This window comes from Schistocerca nitens, chromosome 2 (genome assembly GCF_023898315.1).
Source record: "Schistocerca nitens isolate TAMUIC-IGC-003100 chromosome 2, iqSchNite1.1, whole genome shotgun sequence".
In the NCBI taxonomy this organism is placed as follows: Eukaryota; Metazoa; Arthropoda; class Insecta; order Orthoptera; family Acrididae; genus Schistocerca; species Schistocerca nitens.
Genome location: NC_064615.1, coordinates 952,371,404 through 952,391,070, shown reverse-complemented (window position 1 = coordinate 952,391,070; position 19,667 = coordinate 952,371,404). Strand labels below are relative to the sequence as shown.

Genomic DNA, 19,667 nt, shown 5'->3' with positions numbered 1-19,667 from the left:
GGAAAGCACATCCAGACACAAAAGGTACTGTGTACGCTCTTCATTGTTCACAACAGCGCACGTGAAACCAAAACCTAAGTAGCTATCATCGTATTTTCCTTACTTGCAGTTTTCTATCTTCATTACCACTTCCCTTATTGTCCTCAGCAAGTTCTTGCTTTTTACTTCCACTTGAAAAATTTAAAAACCTTTACACATTCAATCGCTTCTATCAACTTTATAACGAAGTCCAAAGCACGACAATCACTGCTGGTGCTAAATGCAACGCGTGGTAGTTCAGGTTCGAGGTTATGACTGCTTACGCAGGCTAGGCAACACCTAAAGTAGAATTCTTCCGAGGCTACACAGGTTGAGGCAACGGCCTTACCGCAGTGGATACACCGGTTCCCGTCAGATCACCGAAGTTCAGCGCTGTTGGGCGTGGCCGGCACTTGGATGGGTGACCATCCGGGCGCCATGCGCTGTTGCCATTTCTCGGGGTGCACTCAGCCTCGTGATGCCAATTGCGGAGCTACTCGACAGAATAGTAGCCGCTTCGGTCAAAGAAAACCATCATAACCGGGAGAGCGGTGTGCTGACCACACGCCCCTCCTATCCGCATTCTCAGCTGAGGATGACACGGAGGCCGGATGGTCCCGATGGACCACTTGTGACGGAGTGCTGCAAAGGTTGACACCAGAAATTAAATTTCTCCACGAGTGTCTTCTTTGCCCCTAACTACGAAACAAATCCACGGCATCCCAGGCGTTCATTCATGGCGCACCTGGGCTCCGCCATGCACAGGTTGAATACCACTGCACTGTTACTCGACGGATTCTACGTAGCGGTGAGAGCGAGGGTCTCGAGAAGCTGACGCCCTGCAGTATGGTCCGGGGCCCACGAGAAATAAGGGCCCCGCTACTAACTTGTGACGTCATACTTGTCAGCTTGTACGTCACACTTGGCGAACGCTCGGCTCCGTGCAGGGCCCCATGGTAAATCAACATTTAATTGGGTAGCTAACCACTGGAGGTCTTAACTTTGTCGTGCGCTATCGACAGCTTGCATGCATTTAAGCGCGCAGTCGAGAATTATTATACTCGTGTGAAATAGATATTGATTCGCTCTCATACGCTACTGCTGGCACTCGTAAGACTTGCAGTGTCACGTGCTGTGACGTAGCGCCACGACCTATCTTCATGGAATGTCTCGGTACGGTCAGCAGGACGTAACTACGGTGTAGTCACAACGCCATGGCGAAGCAGTTGTTGTCTTTCCCCGGTCGGACGTACTGCGATCCGACCAGAGAAAGGGATTTCTGCATTACAAGAGAAGCACTATCTGAGAGCTTTTGCAGATAATGGCTGAACGCTGGTGCTTTTGTAGTTGATGGAGGGCTCTGTGTCGTGTACGAGCCGTACATTGGATGTATTCGCTAAAGAATGATCTGCACACAAGTCCGTGGTTGCCGTATGGCAAGTTGTGGTTCCTTACTGATGGCACGCGGAGCGTGTATGTGTGTGCGCTCTGAGAAAGACTTGCTAAAATTTTTAAACTACGCGCTGTGGGCGTATTAAGCGTATTTATAAATAATTCAAAATCTAATATCATTGAAACACTCTTTACTAGATGACTGGTTTAAACACACTAAAGGTGCCATCATCAGATGTGAATGTAGCTTAACATGCATAAATCATTTGGATATAACGATAAATGAGGCAGACGAGCTGATATAAAATCATTGTCGTAGAAATAATTGTTTTTCAATTCATATTTCTGCGACAATGATTTTATATCACCTGGTGTGCCTCATTTATCGTTTCAGCCAAATGATTTATGCATGTTAAGCTACATTCAGATCCGATGATGGCACCTTTAGTGTGTTGAAACTGGTCATCTAGTAAAGAGTGTTTAAGCGATCTTGGCTTTTGAATTATTTATACAACAGAGCAATCGCCTCACAACACAGTGTGAGTTCACTGCATAAGCGTATTAAGCCGAAAGTAATTTTTTTTTAACTTACGCCGCAAAACGTAACTCAGTTGTTGACGCAATTTGTACTACGAATTCATTTTGTTATTTGATCTATGTGAATTACCAATATGATGTCTTGTTCCATAAGAATTTATTAAGACATATGCGGAGGTAATTGGGTAGAGTATTGTCGGTAGCTTGTGGTAGCTATTTGGTGACGGTAGTAGTATTAGTAATAGACCAACACTAGTGCGATCCATTCTTGAGTTCTGCTCGAGTGTTTGGGATCCCCACCATGTCGGATAAAAGGAAAACACGGAAGGAATTACGAGGGGTTTTGCTAAATTTGTTACCGGGAGGTTCGATCACCACTCAAGTATTACAGAGATGCTTCGTGAACTCAGATGGGAATCCGTGGAGGGGAAACGACATCCTTTTAGCGGGGCACTATTGAGAAAATTCAGAGAACCGGCATATGAAGCCGACTGCAGATCGATTCCATTGCCACCAAGTACATTTCGCATATGGACAACGAAGACGAGATGAGAAAAATTAGTGCTCTCATGGAGGCTTGTACACAGTCGTTTTTCGTTCGCTTTATTTGCGAGTAGAACAGCAGAGGAAATGATGACAATGATTACTAGTGGTACAGGTACCCCCAGCCATGCACCCTACGTAGCTTGCAGAGTATATACGTAGATGTAGATGTATAACTATGTGCTAGATAACTGAAGATAGCTAAGTCTAAGAGCTGTTTTGGCATCTTATGTCTAACTGTAGAAGTTGTCTCCATCATCATTACTGGTTACGGCCGAGGGCCATGTATTAGAAACTGTTAAACTTGTTGCCCAGTTATGTATCTTATGGCAAAGGCTGGATTTTAATTCTCTTTATTTCATTTCATTGTACTGATTTTTTCGAGCGCTGCTTAAGTATCTTTACCATATACTCAGGGATATACTGTTTTACTGAAACTGTGTTACTATCCTACTATCATAAGTACTTTGAGGTTAAATAAAGTAATTGTTAAACTGAGTCTGACATCTGCACAACCCCCTGCCCACTGCTCACTCTGCCTGAATCCTATGAAACACTGTGAAGATGAAAATTAAGCTAAACTCTGTATGTACTACTTTTGGTACTTAATCGAAGAAAAGTAATAAACTTAGAGTCTCACCATTAGCTTGCCGAAGGAAATACTAATGATTCTAGTACTACAACTAATGAATCCCGCAATTCGAGATTCAGTCTTAGTAAAGCTGAACTGAAGTGATACTGTCGTGCTGCAACAATATTCTCGCTTGATACCTTGGTACCTGCGGTTGTCACACGTCGGCTTCAGCTGTACAGATACCAACTCGCTCGTTACGCCAAAGGAGCATCTGAGTAAGCAGTGACGAGGTGCTCCGGAGCGATAACGAGGATCCCGTGCGACCACAAGAGGGGCGCGCAGCCCTCACGTCCGCCGACTAACAGGCGTCCCTAAGTAATCCCTCAGCACGCGTTAATCGGCCACCGATCAGCGTCTCGCGGTCGACTGCGCGCCTTCACGCTCGCAGAGGCAGCTAACAGCCGCGGCGCCGCAACCAGACGTCGTAATAACCACAGTGCATGCGACCGGTTCCCGCACGCGCGCTGCCTGATAATGTTGTTATTCTCACATTTGCACATACTGAGATGCATCGGGGTGCAGTGGAAAGGAAGCTTACAGTACAACACGTTATCGATGTCTTGAGATGTTCTGGAACAGTGGATCCAAACCAGTGGATCTTTCCACCACTCTAGGATGAAATGTACTTTCCAGAGGGCTAAAATAACGGTTCAGCTGTGCTTTTGTCAGCTTCGTCATTATTTTTAAAAGACTCTTAGTTTAATCACTGTTTAAGTTACCAATAATTAAGCAGGGATGGCTGGAGGACAAATGTAAGGATGTAGAGGCGTGTATCACTAGGGGTAAGATAGATACTGCCTACAGAAAAATTAAGGAGACCTTCGGAGAAAAGAGAACCACTTCCATGAATATCAAGAGCTCAGATGGAAACCCAGTTCTAAGTAAAGAAGGGAAAGCAGAATGGTGGAAGGAGTATATAGAAGGTCTATACAATGGCGACGCACTTGAGGACAATATTCTGGCAATGGAAGAGAATGTAGATGAAGACGAAATGGGAGATACAATACTGCGTGAAAAGTTTGACAGAGCACTGAAAGACCTGAGTCGAAACAAGGGCCAGGGAGTAGAGAAAATTCCATTAGAACTACTGACGGCCTTGGGAGAGCCAGTCCTGACAAAACTCTACCATCTCGTGAGCAAGATCTATGAGACAGGCGAAATACACTCAGACTTCAAGAAGAATATAATAATTCCAATCCCAAAGGAAGCAGGTGTTGACAGATGTGAAAATTACCGGACAATCAATTTAATAAACCACAGCTGCAAAATACTAACGCGAATTCTTTACAGACGAATGGAAAAACTAGTAGAAGCCAACCTTGGGGAAGATCAGTTTGGATTCCGTAGAAATATTGGAACACGTGAGGCACTACTGACCTTACGACTTGTCTTAGAAGAAAGATTAAGGAAAGTCAAACCTACGTTTCTAGCATTTGTAGACTTAGAGAAAGCTTTTGACAATGTTGACTGGAATATGTTTCTAAAGGTGGCAGGGGTAAAATACAGAGAGCGAAAGTCTATTTACAATTTGTACAGCAACCAGATGGCAGCTATAAGAGTCGAGGGACATGAAAGGGAAGCAGTGGTTGGGAAGGGAGTGAGACAGGGTTGTAGCCTATCCCCAATGTTATTCAATCTGTATATTGAGCAAGCAGTAAAGGAAACAAAAGAAAAATTCGTAGTAGGAATTAAAATCCATGGAGAAGAAATAAAAACTTTGAGGTTCGCCGATGACATTGTAAATCTGTCAGAGACAGCAAAGGACTTGGAAGAGCAGTTGAACGGAATGGATAGTGTCTTGAAAGGAGGGTATAAGATGAGCATCAACAAAAGCAAAACGAGGATAATGGAATGTAGTCGAATTAAGTCGGGTGATGCTGAGGGAATTAGATTAGGAAATGAGATACTTAAAGTAGTAAAGGAATTTTGCTATTTGGGGAGCAAAATAACTGATGATGGTCGAAGTAGAGAGGATATAAAATGTAGACTGGCAATGGCAAGGAAAGCGTTTCTGAAGAAGAGAAATTTGCTAACATCGAGTATTGATTTAAGTGTCAGGAAGTCATTTCTGAAAGTATTTGTATGGAGTGTAGCCATGTATGGAAGTGAAACGTGGGCGATAAGTAGGTTAGACAAGAAGAGAATAGAAGCTTCCGAAATGTGGTGCTACAGAAGAATGTTGAAGATTAGATGGGTAGATCACATAATTAATGAGGAGGTACTGATTAGAATTAGAGAGAAGAGAAATTTGTGGCACAACGGGACTAGAAGAAGGGATCGGTTGGTAGGGCATATTCTGAGGCATCAAGGGATCACCAATTTAGTATTGGAGGGCAGCGTGGAGGGCAAAAATCGTAGAGGGAGACCAAGAGATGGATACACTAAGCAGATTCAGAAGGAAGTTGGTTGCAGTAGGTACTAGGAGATGAAGAAGCTTCCACAGGATAGAGTAGCATGGAGAGCTGCATCAAACCAGTCTCTGGACTGAAGACCACAACAACAACAACAACATTTATTCTGTCAAAGACTACTGTAGTATCGACACGATACACAGAGTGGTGCAAGTTACAGCTTGTGACCCAACTGAATGAACACCTCCCTCATGCTTCTGTAGCTCCACGGATAAACTGCAGTAAAATTAAACGGCAGTAAAACTGAGACATACACGTTACATATGCACAAATATCTTATGAAAATTACATTTACGAGTTGTAGGTAGCTCCTGAAATAGACCAAAATATGCTTTGTTAAACACTTTCCAACAATGTATATTTACAACTGACTAACCCGTGGCAAGATCCCAATGGCAGGTTGCCTATCTAACGACTCACGGGAGCCACATAAATTTGATTTTCAGTATCTCATATAATTATTGACAGAAATTAAAAATTTAAAATGCTGTCATAATCTACTCATTAACAGGTATAATGTTATGTTAAAGGTTTAACATACTAATAGAACTGCTAACATTAGAAACTCTGTATATGTGTCGAGACAGCGTAACTGATAGTGCGCAGGGTATTCATTCTACACACATCAAAAAACGTTCTGCATCACCCCGGTTTCCAGAACACGTGAAGATAGACGTTGACTGTGGATATTGTATCACAGACACAGTCCCTTTGACTGTTCATAGATGTCACTAAACCCACTCAAAGATGTAAACAACCATGCATGAGCACTGGCTATTACACGGAGGGGTTCCGACAGGCGATCAGCGGCAGTCATTCCACCAGGAGGAGGGGCACGGCTCGTGTTGTCTGTAGCTCAACCATGCCTAGACGGTCAATATCTCGGTTCGATCGCGTCCGCATTGTTACTTTGTGCCAGGAAGGACTCTCAACAAGAGGTGTCCAGGCGTCTCGGAGTGAACCAAAGCGATATTGTTCGACCATGGAGGAGAAACAGACAGGAACTGTCGATCAAATTCCTCGCTCAGGCCGCCAAGGGCTACTACTGAAGTGGATGACCGCTACCTACGGATTATGGCTCGGAGTCGGAGGAACCCTGACAGCAACGCCACCATGTTGAATTATGATTTTCGTGCAGCCACAGGACATCGTGTTACGACTCAAACTGTGCGCAATAGGCTGCATGATGCGGAACTTCACTACCGACGTCCTTGGTGAGGTCTATCTTTGCAACCACGAAAAAATGGTTCAAATGGGTCTAAACACTATGAGACTTAACATCTGAGGTCATCAGTCCCCTAGACTTAGAACAACTTAAACCTAAATAACCTAAGGGCATCACACACATCCATGCCCGAGCAAGGATTCGAACCTGCGATCGTAGCAGCCGCGCGGCTCCGAAATGAAGCGCCTAGAACCGCTCGGTCACAGCTGCCAGCCAACCACGACACCATGCAGCGCGGTACAACTGGGCCCAACAACATGCCGAATGGGCCGCTCAGGATTGGCATAACGTTCTCTTCACCGATGGGTGCCGCATATGCTTTCAACCAGACAATCGTCGGAGACGTGTTTGGAGGGAACGCGGTCGGGCTGAACGCATTACACACTCTGTCCAACGAGTGCACCAAGTTGGAGGTTCCCTGCTGTTTTGGGGTGGCATTATGTGGGGCCGACGTACGTCGCTTGTGGTCATGGGAGGCGCCGTAACGGCTGTACGACACGAGAATACTGTGCTCCGGCCGATAGTGCAACTATATCGGCAGCATATTGGCGAGGCATTCGTCTTCATGGACGACAATTCGCGCCCCGATCGTGCACATCTTGTGAATAACTTCCTGCAGGATAACGACATCACTCGACTAGAGTGGCCAGCACGTTCTCCAGACATGACCACTAACGAATATGCCGTGGGATAGATTGAAAGGGCAGTTTATGGACGACGTGACCCACCAAGCACTCTGAGGGACCTACGCCGAATCGCCGTTGAGGAGTGGGGTAATCTGGACCAACAGTGCCTTGATCAACTTGTGGATAGTATGCCACGACGAATACAGGCATGGATCAATACTAGAGGACGAGCTATTGGGGTATTAGAGGTACCGGTGTGTACAGAAATCTGAACCACCATCTCTGAAGGTCGCGCTGTTTGGTGGTACAACATGCAATTTGTCGGTTTCATGAGCAGTGAAAAGGGCAAAATGAAATTTATGTTGATCTCTATTCCAATTTTGTGTACAGGTTCCGGAACCGAGGTAATGTAAAACTTTTTGTGATGTCTGTATATTCATCCATTATTTGAGAATGAAAGCGCGTAACGACTTAAAACAAAATTTACACATCATTTCAATCCGTTACGGAACTTTTTCTCGTTGACGTCTTCCACGTTCATGCAGCAAAACTTCCCCTCCAGGCATAATAACGGTTTAATTTATTAGCCTGCTTCTTTACTGCGAACGCTATTCGCAATACATTTTGCAGACAGTGTCTACATGTACCATTTAACGTATCTGCAAAATTGTGTCATTGTGCGACACATATGAAATCTTATACACTGAGATGCGTGTAACGGAAGCAGTTTTTACGTGAGAATCGGGACGCGGGCGGGATGGCTGGGGGTTTCTGGTAAAGGAAGTAAAGAGCAGCTCAACACATCATTAACGACGTAAATACTACTACACTGCTATGGGGTCTATTTAGTATTATTATTATTGTTATTGTTGTTTTTAGTGGCAGTGGTCATACACAAACTAATTGCAACTTGAAGTCATCCAATTTCTGCCAGTTCTGAGGTAAGGAGCCCAGCAATCCAACAAGGTGATCCAGCGAGGTGGCGCAATGGTTAGCACACTGGACTCGCATTCGGAAGGACGACGGTTCAAACCCGCGTCCGGCCATCCTGGTTTAGATTTTCCGTGATTTCCCTAAGTCACTTCAGGCAAATGGCGGAATAGGTCCCTTGAAAGAGCACGGCCGATTTCCTTCCTCATCCTTCCCTAATCCGAAGGGACAGAATAGGTCGCTGTTTGGTCCCCTCTTTCAAACCAACTAATCAACAAATAAGGTGAATTACAAACAATTTTAAGTGCACACATTCTGATTTGTTTGATTTTAAGTCGGTGTTCAGGAGGTGGGTCAAGTAAGTGCCAGCAGGGAGAGGAGTGGTGCAGAGAAAGAGTATTTTCTCACAAATATCTTCCCTCAATGGGATAGTTGGCTTTCTTTTCTGAGAAGGACTTGTAGGTAGCACTCGCGATGCTCTGGGAACTGCTTCATCATTGAATAAAAAATTCGTTGACAGAAATAAGAAGTACAAAATGGTTCAAATGTCTCTGAGCAGTATGGGGCTTAACTTCTGACGTCATCAGTCCCCTAGAACTGAGAACTACTTAAACCTAACTAACCTAAGGACATCACACACACCCATGCCCGAGGCAGGATTCGAACCTGCGACCGTAGCGGTCGCGCGGTTCCAAACTGTAGCGCCAATGGAGTTTGTTGAACATCTCGGTAACGCCCTCGCGCCAATCAGATGATCCCACGACGAAGCTCGCCGCTTTTCCTTGGATCTTCTCTATGTCTTCTATCAGTCCTACCTGCTAAGGGTCCCAGGTTGATGAACAATACTCAATATTCGGTCGAACAAGAGCTTTGTAAGCCACTTCTTTCGTGGATGAGTTGCATTTCCCTATGATTCTTCGTATGAATCCCTGTCCTGTATCTTATTTCTCTTCTATTTGTTTTACATGAGCATTCCACTGAAGGTCGCTATGGATAGTTACTCCTAGATACTTTCGACTGATAGTATTTCCAGAAATTTTTCATGAATAGTACAATTGTACAGTAGTGGATTTCTTCCCCTATGTATGCGCAGTGTGTTACATTTATTTACCTTCAGGGTCAACTGTCAGAGCATGCACCGCTCATCAATTGTCTGCAGGTCTTTCTGCAAATCGATACTGTCTTCTTGGCATTGCTACTGTCTTGTAGATTACCGCGTCATCGGTAATCAGCCTTAAAAAGCTTCCGACGCTTTCTACTAGATCATTTACATCAACTGTAAACAGTAACGGTCCTGTCAAAATTCCTGGGGATACTCCGGAAGTCACCTTTACATCTGTCGATTTTGTTCCGTTAACAGCGACGTGTTGAGTTCTATCTGCAAGGAAGTTTTAAATACAGTCGCAAACCTGGTCCGATACTCGATAAGCTCGAATGTTTCTCACTAAGCTGCCAGTGTGGGAAGGTGTCAATTGCCAACCTGAAGTCTAGGAACACGGCATCAGCCTCTCATTGGGGAACGGAGTGGACAGAGTTTCACAAGGTTTCTGTTTACGAATCCATGGAGATTTTCGTTCTTTAAAACCTCACAATTCTTGATCATAAAACATATTCCATAATCCTACAAAAGACGTCAGTCACACAGGCCTATAGTTATGAGCATCTGTTCTGACGTCCTTCTTGCAAACAGGAATGACCTGCGCTTTTTTCCAGTCACTAGGTACCCTTTGTTGCTCCAGCGAATTACGATAAACAGCTGCTAGAAGGGGAGCAAGTTGTATCACATAATCTTTGTAGAATCTTACAGGTACCTCATCTGGTCCTGATGCCTTTCCACTACTTGTGATATGAAATGGACACACTGAGGTGACTTCGTTCTGGATTGAGGTGATATTGTTGGTTGCTTGCACATTTGCTCTGCGTATAAGTGATGATAAATTACATGACCTTTCAGAGCATGTAGAATTCATAAATTTAGGCAACATTGTCTACGGAGTGCAGCGATCTGGTGCTATATTTAGGTTAAAATCAACCGGCGAGATGGCAATAATATTTGTATATTTATCGGTTTCTGCTTATGTTCAAGCCATCCTCAGAATTTTTGGCCCCAGCCATAGCGGGCCATACATTCTGAGGATGACTTTAACATAAGCCGAAACCGGTAAATAAACAAATATTATTGATTTTAACCTAAATCATGGAAAATTTGTGCAGCTATATTTCACGTCGGGAATGTTGCATCTTTCTTGGCGTTTTAATCTTTTTTAGAACATGTGGAGATCAATATCCATTTCTAATTTAGCGATCCAAGATTTCAACTGACCTATCTCAATATACTTCCGCTCGTAAGACACTGTTCCAGGAATTAATCATAATCGGCTGTGATTTTCTTTTGTCAATTGTATTCGATGGGAATGTAAAGGTGCATTGTCCACTGAATTGCATTTACACATTAAGTGTGTTATCCAGCACATGAATATTAATCATTATGTTACGTGTGACTAAAGATCTTGCGAATTCATCCACCTCCTTAATGAGTCTTTCTATGTGTTCCGTACTCCCACATGTGTTCACTCCAGAATAATGTTCTCGAAACGTATCCTTTCATTCTGAGGGTATTTAAAGTTAGGGTGAAGTAGCTTGCCTTTAGCAATGCTTACAAATATATTAAGTAAGAATTTAAAGCATAAACTTAAGTCTGTGCGGCTGTGGAACTTCGAGACAAGTGCAGGTGGAGATGGAATTATCGAGATAATTTCTTCTACCACACAACCTCACGGTTTTTCAGCTTCACGTAGGACATAGATGGAAAATTTGCACAGCACAGATTGTGTCTATAACATACAATTTACTTATATATACAGTCAGTAGATGCATGACGGCTACAGTGAGAATTCGAATTTCAATTTTCTCTTGGTTTAGACTGGTTGCACCCCTTTTTATTCCGTTGCGCTTTGCGAAACTCCTTGGCACTCTGAAACTTTAATCAGATTATTCAGATTGCACTTATTTACATGTGCGTCAGACTTGCTGTAAAAAGGGGCTACAATTCAGGCCATATAGCCATAGTCATAATTTCTTATGAACTCCCAGATTTCCATATGTGAGTCTCAGTATTCAGCCCTGTGACTTTAAACACAATAAAATTTCCTCATTTGAGGAATTCACCACAATTAAGACACTTCTTTTACGAACCGCATAGTCTGTTTTATGCCACAGTCCACTGTGACATTATGAGTAACTGCCAGTACTTCGACAGGTGAACACCCCGCTATATTCAAGGGACAAAACGAGAGAACTCTGTGCAAGGAAGTTCGAATCTTCGTCAGGAGGGGCTATGATGCCGAAGAATCATAGTACGGCATATGCAGAAAGACAACCACACACCGCACAACCAACGTCAAAAGCTATCGATTGTGAATATTAACTATCTATCAACCAGCAAGTAACGTTTAACTATGTGTCTCTGTTGTTTGATCAGGAAGAGAGAACAGGATTCCGAACGAAATTTCAGCAGAAACCGCTCTCTCTATGTATAAGGTCACTTGTTAATTTAATCTCAATTGCTTCCTTAATAGCCTTTTCCAGTCACTGTAAGAGCATACCAGAATCTTCATATTGTTATATTCCATAGGAAGGACTAGTGCCAAGGCAATTTTCTGAAATATCCGATTTACTCAGCTACAGTATGGGAGTCGCCTATGCGCTGTAAAATGGTCCTCTACGGTTCTGATGTTCTGACTAGTGCAAGGCAGGACACGGCTGTAAGAGATACGGTAGACACCCGCCTTATGCAGACTGAGAGTACTCTCTGTCGACACTAAAACAGAGGTTCCCAATCGGTGGTTAATTACACCCAGAGGCGTAAAACGAAAAGCTCTTAACGATGAAAACATAACAGGCTGAATGAAGAATTAGTGACTACTCGAAGTGCCGGCCGAAGTGGCCGCGCGGTTCTGGCGCTGCAGTCTGGAACCGCGAGACCGCTACGGTCGCGGGTTCGAATCCTGCCTCGGGCATGGATGTGTGTGATGTCCCTAGGTTCGTTAGGTTTAACTAGTTCTAAGTTCTAGGGGACTAATGACCTCAGCAGTTGAGTCCCATAGTGCTCAGAGCCATTTTTTTGACTACTCGAAATTAATTCGTTGAAAATAATCTCTATTATCAAAATTTCTGTAGACCGTAACATATAACACAACACCATTATCATCATTCGTTTGATATTCAATGCTGGAAAAAAGCCTTTTCCAGTTATTTCCATGCACTGCGATATTCAGCAATATGAATCAGTATAGCTAGTGCTGTTCCTCAGATGTCACTTACCTGCCTTCCGTAAGCTTCTCTTCTCAAGCTTGTCTTTTTTCTTGGAACCCAGAAGAAACTTCATTTGGCCATCAGTCTTCCTGAGTACTGCCCAGCCCAACTCTACTTTTTTCATCACTCTTATAGCTACGTCTCCCATTTTAATCTGTTCTAATCCATTTATTTGATTTCCCGTCACTCCCAGTAATTTGCAACATGCATCTCTCCCCTAGCCGACAAGTCACTCTTAAAAATTTTGAATAGCAGTCGACCTAAAAGATCATGTCTCACTATCACGAATAGAAACTGTGGTACGTACTGTTAGTTAACGTTCAGTTTCATGCATTAAAAGCTTCAGTTTGTAAATTCATTCAGATTATTGGCAACATTAAGGTACAGTTTTACTCTTCTGTTTATTGCTTTCGCTGCCCGCCCAGTGGTAGTAGTTATGTCGACATGAGGAATAAATTCTAGTAGCAACTATTTCTTCAACTTTTGCAAAATGATCTGGGTTCCAAGGCCAATTTCACTGGATGAAGGAATATTTTCAGGTAATGAAATTTGAGCCAAAGTACAATTTTTTGGCCTTGTAAAGGCAACACACAATGAACAGATTCTCATTCAACATAATCAGCACTTGATTAACTTCTCATGGTTGGGATTCACAGTCATATAATATTTCTTAAAAGACATAATAGTCGCCGTTGACTGTATGAAATATTTGTTATTACGATTGCAATTTTGACCTTGGGGCCATTTTCAAATAATACTGCAAAAGTTACATACTCTCAGAATATAAGACTAACTGACATCAGCAGTTGTCGTCAAATGTACTCATGTCAGTTAGTCTTATATTCTGAGAGTATGTAACTTTTGCAGTATTATTTGAAAATGGCCCCAAGGTCAAAATTGCAATCGTAATAACAAATATTTCATACAGTCAACGGCGACTATGATATCTTTTAAGAAATAATCAGCATTATTTTAGCGCTCTGTCGTCAGTAGCTATTATTATTGGAAGTTCTCTTAAGAATACCGATTCCTCTCGCCAAAACTTTCAGGGAAATGAAAGCAAAGGTGAAGAAGTGAAAGAACTTGGTACGCAACTTCTGATGGGCAGTTGCGGACACCAAACCAATCATAAAATAATTTTTTTTTTTTTTTTGTTTAATGAAATACGTAGAAAACATCTGACCTGCAGTTTTCGAACATTAACTGTTATAAATAATTTGTCACTTCAAAAATAGGAGTGTTAATTTCTTTACAGTCTTATGTTTAGCTAGCTTTGTTTGGTCTATTGGATATCATCTGATCTCGCCCATGTATAATGGTTTTTGGAAATTAGTGTTAAAGAGCCTATGGGACAAACAGCTGAGATCATCGGTCCCTAAGCTTACACACTACGCCCCTCACTAACTAAGGACAACAGACACACCCATGCCCAAGGGAGGACTCGAACCTTCGACGGGGAGAGCCGCGGGGACCAAGCAAGGCGCCCTAGGCTGTACGGCTACCCCGCGTGGCGGTATAATTGTCTCGCAAGGGTTGGGAAGCACAGCACTAAAAGGACTCTAATCTTAGATGGTGGTCGAAAATCGCACTTTTCGGCGTGTTTCCGCAGAATCTGTTCGATCATGTTGGTCATACTACCTGAATAAGGCAAAAGCGCCACAGACTTAAGTGCCACTTTTCATTCACTCAGTTTACACGGACACCTGGTCAGAAAAACAAGGGATATATTAAAGTTACTTGTTCAGATCTGTAACTCATGATGTTGTCACGTTTGGTTGTGTACTGGCCCTAGTTGTTCATGCTGTGTGTTATCTTCCTGCATGCGCTGTGTTATAGTTATTGACTGCAGTAGTATTGCCTACTGAGAATTTAAATTTCCTTGCACAACACGTTACGTTTATGCCTTGAAACTGACAGGGTGTTCACTTGCAGGGATATCAGCGGTTGTCGAGTGTTCTACCCTGCTGTATTCCCATAAGTTACTTGAAAATTTTATATGCCAGAAGAAACTAAATTTCTTGCAATTATGTCTCTATATATAAAGCACAGTATTTGTATGTCCGGGATCTCCTCCCAAACCCCAGGACCTACTTCAGCTAAATTTGGTACACTAAGAACGCACCATCCGAGTGTCAGCGCTGTGGGGTTTGTAACTTCCTAGCTCCAACAGGTGCTCCAATAAGAGGAAAATCATATTTTGCCAGCCACCAGCATATAGGCTGCCTTGCATGACAGGCTTATGTTGTAGGAATGGTATCGGTCGCATGATCGAGCCGCTTTTCTGGGCAGCCTACATATCAGAGGCAAGAAAAGGTTTTCCAGCCTCCCATATGTGTGCTACCAAGCCTGACAGGCGTATTGTGTTGGTGTAGCATCAGCCTAGAAGGAGGAACTGATAAAGAGAAAGGGACACAGGAAAGGATGGACAGAGAGGAGAAGCATAGGGACAGTAACAGGGGCAGGAGGAGGAGGACGACGACAGAGAGTGAGGGAGGAGAAGACAGAGTAAGGAAGAGGAGAAGAAGAGAAAGAGAGAATTGTGAGGAGGGATAGATAGAATAACAGACGAAGAGGTGGAAACAGAGAGATGGGAATAAATGTATGCAGTATTGTATGAAACCCATATATGGGCGAAGCCACAGGGAAAAGGCTAATTATCAATATGACAAGATTTTGCTGAAATTATACACGGATAAAAGATACAGACAGAAAGTAATAGAAAAAACGTTGATTCTGGAAGGGGAACAAAATAATCGGAGCGATCAAATAGTAAATGCCGCATCTACACTTTACAACTAGCTGCAACATCGTTCGCCGGCGAAAATTCCTTCGGTCACCGCAAGGGCAACTCCGCATAGCGAACTGCAGTGCACTTGGCAAGCCCTCATGTGTTTCAGACCACAGAGAATGAATGACCGCCTACAAAGAAACAGCTTCGCTGCACCTCTAAACAAACGTCTCCTAATGACCATCGTAAATACATTCACATATGGGAAAACAATGGTCACGAACAGTAACAGCTTCAGCTGCGGGGAAGTTTATTGCCGCCTGCTGCAGTCTTGTAGATCGTCCGGGTGAGAATTTTGTTGCAATTCAATGACCACCATTCGTCTATATCTGCATCGCGGCCAACAAGCTCCATGAACAAACTGCGCCTCATGTTTTTGTCATAGGTAACAAATAATATTGTCCAGCCTGACATGGTTCGTGTAAAAACCAGGAATTTCGTTTCATGACTCAAAAGAAATCTCTCAGGTATTTCTACTGTAACGCAGGTAAAGACATGATCGCCTGCGCGAAACTGCAATAGTGCTGCAAACAGTAGGACGGCTCTATCATCGCTTTCACCCATTTAGCTCGGGCGTGTCAATGCTGTTCTCTTCCCTCATGGCTCGTGACATGAATATTAACAAACCAATAGTGTATATTATGTACATTATGAGGGGCGTTTGAAAAGTCCCTGCAAAAATAAAAACTAATTACGTGTTTGGCGTAAACCTTTTTTATTTTTCGACATAGTCTCCTTTTAGACTTATACACTTCGTCCAATGCTGTTCTAATTTGTTGATGCCTTCCGAATAATAGGAATTGTCCAAGTCTGCAAAATAGCTATTAGTTGCTGCAGTCACCTCCTCATTTGAATAAAATCTTTGACCCGCCGGCCATTTTTTCAAATTGGGGAACAAATACTAGTCCGAGGGAGCCACGTCTGGAGAATAGGAGGGATGTGAAATGAGTTGGAAACCTATTTCCATTAATTTTGCGACCACAGCTGCTGAGGTGTGTGCTGGTGCATTGTCGTGAGAGAAAATGACTTTTAGCGGTCCAATCGCCGGGGTTTTTCTTGCAACTTGGTTTTCAAACGCTCCAATAACGATGAATAATATTCACCTGTAATAGTTTTACCCTTTTCCAGATAGTTGATGAGGACTATCCTTTGCGAATCCCAAAAGACAGTCGCCATAACCTTTACGGCCGAAGGGTCTTCGCCTTTTCTGGTGCAGATTCTCCCTTGGTAACCCATTGTTTAGATTGTTGTTTGGTCTCAGGAGTATAGTAATGTATCCATGTTTCATCCACAGTGGCGAAACGACGCTTAAAGTCCTGCGGATTCTTCTTGAACAGCTGCAAACCATCCTTGCAACACTTCACACGATTCCGTTTTTGGCCAAGCGTGAGCAATCGCGGGACCCATCTTGCGGATAGCTTTCTCATGTCCAAATTTTTATGTAAAATATTATGTACCTATTCATTAGAGATGCCCACAGCAATAGCAATTTCACGCACCTTCTTTCATCCATCACCATATCATGGATTTTATCAACGATTTCTGGAGTCGTAACCTCCACAGGGCGTCCAGAACGTTCAGCATCACTTGTGCCCATATGGCCACTCCGAAAATTTTTAAACCACTTATAAACTGTTCTAATCGAAGGTGCAGAGTCACCGTGATGTTTATTAAGCTTCTCTTTAATCTCCTGAGGTGTTGTGCCTTTCATAAAGTAATGTTTCATCACTACACGAAATTATTTTTCGTCCATTTTTTGACAACCACTCGACTTCCTTTATTCACATGAATGTCAAATACAAAGAAATAGACGAATATGGCTGAAACTTGGTGTGCGTTCTTTCCAAAGGTGCTACTAACTACACATGACCTCGATACGCGCCTGTGGTACCATCTCTCGGACTTTGCACGGACTTTTCAAACACCCCTCATATAACTTTACTGTTAACTGCTGTAAGGTCACCACTACGTGTTTCTGTACGGAATTTAGCCCCTATAAAAAGTCTACAAACTACCAAAACTATGTACCCGCAATCTGATATCCAACTTAAACTCGTATGCTAACCTCTGAGTAAACAGAACCTAATTTGAACTGAACTGTAACTGGTCTGCATACAGCTTGTCTTTATGTTAAATGCGCAACTGAAGCAAAACAATTATCTGGCGCTAATCAAAATTTCCAGCAACCTCTCGTCTTGATAATATTGTTGCAGATCTCTCGAAAGCACAACAGCAGGCAGCAGCTAAGACGGACTTTTATTTCCAAACAAAACTTCCAGACAATATTCAAACTATTGCATACCATATGGTACAGTGTGGTAATGCTTAATGATACACCTTCTTTAAACAATGGGACGGGGAGAAATGAGGAAATGATGTTCCAAGACAACGATTTTAGAATGAAGCATGTATTCAACAAGGGAGAGTAAAACTTCGCGTGGTCTTCACACCTGACTTTGGTCTGAACAATACTGAAAACAAAAATAAATTGAGCAATGATTTAAAAGGGTACAATATTAATAAATCACTTCCACAAAAACCAAACAGCTTAATTAGTTGATATTTTAATGCATAACTTAGGGAAGTGGGGTGGTCTTTCTCTAAGCTGGCCGGCCGCTGTGGCTGAGGGGTTCTATGCGCTTCAGTCCGGAACCTCGCGGCTGCTACGGTCGCAGGTTCGAATCCTGCTTCGGGCATGGGTGTGTGTGATGTCCTTAGGTTAGTTAGGTTTACATAGTTCTAAGTCTAGGTGACTGATGACCTCAGATGTCAAGTCCCATAGTGCTTAGACCCATTTTTTTCTCTCAGCTCCGAGCAAGTGAAAAAAGGTAACTAATTGGCAATAATCATTCCGACAAACTAGTTGCTCAGTGCTGTAGTCCTACCTCAAATTTCTTCCCTTCAAAAAATAACAACATTATTCAACATTCATATTCTTTTCGCCTTGCTGTCCTTTACAACAAATCTTTGTACATCTAACAGATACAATCACAAGGCAACACAGCACTACTGAATACGTCCACCACCTACCAAACTTCAACTAAGAATGTACCAGAGTGCGCAGAGGCAAAGACAGTGACACAACAAGACTAGATATTGTTTATCAATATCATAACTTGCTCCCTGACGTCAAAGAATTCGCAGTCAGCGAATTAATTTCGCAAATATTTCGTACATTTGAGGATCGCCAGTAGTCTCTGTTCTTTCAGACATGCAAGTAAGTTTTCAGAATCTGTCAGCAGAACAGGACCTTAATATGAACCTCGGCAGCGATGGAAGAACGAACCGAATAGGGGCAAGTGCAAGTTTCAATCACATCTCCGCATTAGCTTCCAGTGACGGTCGCCTGATTGGTGGGTGAGACTGCAGCCAAGCCTGGCCGTTCATTAGTGGAGACGTCGCTGTGTAATTCCAGCTCTCCTCCTTTCTCCACGCGCCTGTAATTAAAACGTTACCCCACAGAGACAAGGGGTGCAAACCGCAACGGCGCCAGTCCCCGCTCTGGTCCGCCTTCTACCCGCTCCCTAGACTGTCAATAATACTGGACAATAATAATATGCAATATATTGATGGTTGGCTCCGGAGAGCAAACTTAATGTCAGACCTCGACGGCGCAAACATGGCGAATACGGAGATCAACTGTTATTCGACTCTAGGGAGCTCGCAGAAAGAAAGACATGGAGAATAAATAGATGAAGGAATGGTGTAAGAAGAGAAAAAACTGCGGCCTGAAAATTTACTAAGGAACTATTGCGAATGTTTACATCTATAATTAATGAAAAGGAAACCCATTTGCGAGACGCTATTCCTGAAACTCAGCACCCCTCAATTGCATTACATTATTTGGATACAAGAAATACTTTTGAAGGCCTGAACTCTGTAAGTGCCATACCACCACCGTGATGGAAATATACGCAACTATTACAGAAATCTGGAAACATTTCATAAAGACAACGAAAGATGTATATACACATTTAACGCTGAAGCGGTGGTTACATTTGAATTACAAGAGATTTTTTTGCTCCTGAAAAACGTTCATGATACCGAAAGTATAAGGTTGTTGGTTCTAGGGTCGCCACCTTTGGCAACTCAAAAATCGACACACTTCCAACAACATGTAGCACGTTATAAATTAAATGTGCAATTCTTAGTAACGTTCATCTCACACCAAAACTAAACTGCAAATACGATACTTGAAGCTTCAAATATATAAACGTTAGCAACGTTCACCTTATAAATTGGTGAAAAT

At 42.9% G+C, this 19,667-nt stretch overlaps 1 pseudogene; it reads left to right on the top strand.

Moving 5' to 3' along the window:
• Positions 1 to 353: 353 nt before the first annotated feature.
• Positions 354 to 470, top strand: LOC126238340 (5S ribosomal RNA; annotated as a pseudogene).
• The last annotated feature ends 19,197 nt before the right edge of the window (positions 471 to 19,667 follow it).